The sequence below is a fragment of the Octodon degus genome, unplaced genomic scaffold, assembly GCF_000260255.1.
Source record: "Octodon degus isolate 3935 unplaced genomic scaffold, OctDeg1.0 scaffold00019, whole genome shotgun sequence".
NCBI classification, from domain to species: Eukaryota; Metazoa; Chordata; class Mammalia; order Rodentia; family Octodontidae; genus Octodon; species Octodon degus.
This window is the reverse complement of record NW_004524595.1, coordinates 6,263,522-6,267,368: the sequence shown is the minus strand read 5'-3', so window position 1 is coordinate 6,267,368 and position 3,847 is coordinate 6,263,522. Positions and strand designations below refer to the sequence as shown.

General features: G+C 46.3%; 1 pseudogene; it reads left to right on the top strand.

The window, feature by feature from the left end:
* Positions 1-1,868: 1,868 nt before the first annotated feature.
* Positions 1,869-3,413, top strand: LOC101573272 (annotated as a pseudogene).
* Positions 3,414-3,847: the final 434 nt, after the last annotated feature.

Genomic DNA, 3,847 nt, shown 5'->3' with positions numbered 1-3,847 from the left:
ATACTTGATGAAAAATACCTGTTCCATGTTATGCCTAAAATGTTTGATATTCAGACAGATAGTGAGGTTAAGCTTAACAGCCTAGGTTGTATGGTAACAATAAGCTTGTCTTCTGGATGGTTAACAACCTAAGTATGCAGACCAAAAATTAGAGAAAAAGGAGGGCTGCAAGGAAAGCCAATATTTTGGCCCTAGCCTTCCAAGGTCACTTAAGACTAAGGACATATGAGAACTTGTACTGTAACATCATGTACCTCGGTAGTGTCCCAAATTTTCTGATCAAGGAGATTACGGGGCCAAAGAGGAAAGTGATGGATGATGTAGAGTGTGCCTAAGAAGAGTCACATGGAGAGAAAACTTTCTCTCAGGCTTTCACAGAGAGCACATTGGCCAAGCAATGGCCGTGACTCATCCATATGGCTGACACTGACAAAGATTCTACAATCTGAGGTACAGGTTCTCAGGATAAATCCTGAGGGGATTTCACTGACTTTATCAGACCCAAAAGCTACAACTCTTGTTGCATAGGTTCTGCATTACTTTGGTCTTAACCATCCAGCAGAAAAGTATAAACACGTAATATAAGAAGTAAAGCCATGCTATTATGTTGAGCTGTAGGGGACTCAGGTCAACAATTTCTGACATTGCCAGTCAAGCAGAATATCCAATACTATTATGGGCTACTGGACTCTTTTAGAATATTTTGCTGAGTTTACACACCTATAATATTCAAATAACGGAACTTGCAAAAAAAGAGGATACAGATGAATGTCCATTTTGTATTCAAAATGGTTAGGATAGATATACAGCTACATTCTCTTAATGAATAGAGGGATTTGTTCTAATGGTGTTTGTAAATAGGATATCATGTCTGCATCTTGTATAGCAATTAACCACTGGGAAGAATGTATGCAATGTGTTAATTATTGAAACTGTCCTACCAATTTGGTTTGAAATTGTCTCATTGCTATTTGTTTCTCAATAAAATTATGGAAAAAAACAACACAACTAAGCTAAGGGTAGCCCCCCTCCACATCTGACCTTCTCAAAAACCCTAAAGCTGAAGGCAGTAGCTCACTCCTATGATCCTAGCACTTTGAGAGGCTGAGGCAGGAGGATCACAACTTTAAGCCCAGTCTGGAAAACTTAGTGAGATCCTGTCTCAAAACCAAACCAAATCAAACCAAACCAAACCAAACCAAACAAACAAACAAAAAAACAGAAAAGAAAAAGGAAAAAAAAATTGTTAAGGGCGGAGGATGCAGCTCAGTGTAAAGGCCCTTGGTTCAGTTTCAGTGCCACAATGCGCACACGCACACACACACACACACACTCACTCTACTTGCCTGAACCTGCTTGCTTTGACTCCTGCACAGCGCATGGCAGGGTCCTGAGCCTCAGCTCTGAGTTCTCGGCAGTCAGAGTCAGACCAAAGCCCTGGCTCTTACATGTATGGTTTCCCGGCACAACTCACAAGCAGCCAGTAACACTGAGAGCACAGGAAGCTTGCTCAGTGTTTCAGTCCCCTGAGACCTCTGCCTCTGAGAAGAGAGTGTCCCTCTGCCTGGGCATCAACCGCCATCTGTGCCTTCTTTTTTTTTCCACTCACGATGCCTTTTCTTCAATTGTGGGCAACTCTAGACTAGGGGCGATAGGTAAATTTCTGTGCCTCGCTCTGAGCTTCTGTGATGATGGAGTACTGAGGCCTCAGTACTGCCGAGAGTTGCAACTGGAGGCTGCTCCTATCTCTCCCCACTGGGGGCCCTGCACAGGGCCTCTGCCTGTTGGCATGTCATCTCCAGGTGGCGCCACACGACAGCAACAATGAGTTGAAATAAATCTCTTCCTTATCAAGAAAAAGGCCAGACATGGAGGTGCATGCCTGTAATCTCAGCATTCTGGGAAGCAGGGACAGGAGGACTGCAAGCTTGAGTTCAGCCTGGGCAACTGCAATTTAGTGAGACCTAGTCTCAAAAGAAAAAAGGCAGGAGGTAGCTCAATGCAAATTCTCAGTACAAGAAAGGAGATCCAGAGCGCTGAGGTGCGTAGTTGACGGCCGGGCGTTGTCAGTATACAGCGGCTGCTCCTTCCTTCTTTGAAGGCCTTGATGCAGAGCCGGTGTGCACCACCCCTGGGTCCTGGGGGGCTCCCAAAGCACAGGGTGGTTGCAGCTACGGCATCCAGCGCCCTCTGCAACCAGTGCAGTACAGCACCATCACTGAAGTAGCTTCACAATCTGGAAAGGGTACAGTGGTGCTTCCCTCGAAGGCGGCTGAGTGGGTTGCGGGCCACTGGCTCCTGGTCTGCAGTGGAATGGTGGCTGCGGCAGTGATTCTTGGCAGAGTGACTAGGTTGACAGAGTCTGGCCTCTCCATGGTAGATTGGCATTTATTTATTTATTTATTTATTTATTTATTTATTCATGGAACTGGGGATTGAACTCAGGCCCTTGCACTTGCCAGGAAAGTGCTTATTCTACTGAGCCATCTCCCCAGGCCCCTGGTAGACTGGCATTTAATAAAAAAGATGATGCCACCTACAAATCAAGAGGAATGGGAAGCAGAATTCCAGAAATACCAACAATTTCCAGAATTTAAAATCTTGAATCATGATATGACACTGGCCGAATTCAAGTTCGTCTGGTACATGGAATACTCACACCGCATGTGGGGTCGTGTTGTAGGTCTTGCATACATCCTGCCTGCTGCCTACTTTTGGAGAAAGGACTGGCTCAGTCATGGCATGAAATGCCATGTTCTTTCTCTCTGTGGCTTGGTCTCCTTCCAGGGTCTGTTGGGATGGCACATGGTGAAAAGTGGATTAGAAGAAAAGTCAGATTCCCATGACATCCCTCGGGTCAGTCAGTACCGCCTTGCGGCCCACCTCGGGTCGGCCCTGCTTCTGTACTGCGCCAGCCTGTGGACCTCGCTCTCGCCGCTGCTCCCTGAGCACAAGTTGCCTGAGACCCGCCAACTCCTATGGCTGAGATGGTGTGCTGCTGGAACAGCAGGTCTCATGTTCCTTACAGCTCTTTCAGGTGCTTTTGTGGCAGGGCTGGATGCCGGTCTTGTTTACAACTCCTTCCCCAAAATGGGAGAATCCTGGATCCCAGAGGACCTCTTCACCTTCTCCTCCATCCTGAAGAATGTTTTTGAGAATCCCGCCATGGTGCAGTTTGATCACCGGGTTCTGGGAATCACTTCCATCACGGCCATTACATTCCCCTTCCTCGAAGGACTAAGATGGCAGCAATGACTCTGCTAGCCTTGGCTGACACACAGGTAGTCTTGGGCATTAGCACTCTGCTGATGTATGTTCCAACGCCTTTGGCTGCCACTCACCAGTCAGGCTTTTTGGCTTTGCTTAGTGGTGCCCTTTGGTATATGAATGAACTACGAAGAATTCCCAAATAATTTTTACCTCTTAGGATTGAAACTGCTTTTGAGAGTTCATCCAAGAACACAGAACTTGGGCTTTCATATGAAGATGACCAAAACATGCCAGGTGGTTTCCAGGTTGGTCATATTATTTAAAACTCTTTGCCTATCTTGAGATAATCACTGGCTCAAGAATGTCCTTAAGTATGGTTGTGCCAGAGAGTGCTTTTCAAATGTTATACCTCACGTTGAAAATCAGCTTAATATATAGGAAGATGTCTGCCATATATTACTACTTCTTAATAGCTAGCTCAGATTTTTAGTGTTGGCAGGGCTGTTGGTTATACAAGCATGATGTCCATCCACCCCTGGATCCTCCTCACGGGGTTCAGCTGGCGGAGACAGTAACCGCAGAGCAGTGCTCCCGTGGAGGCTTATACTGTGGCTGAGCACTGGCCTATTGCTAAGGT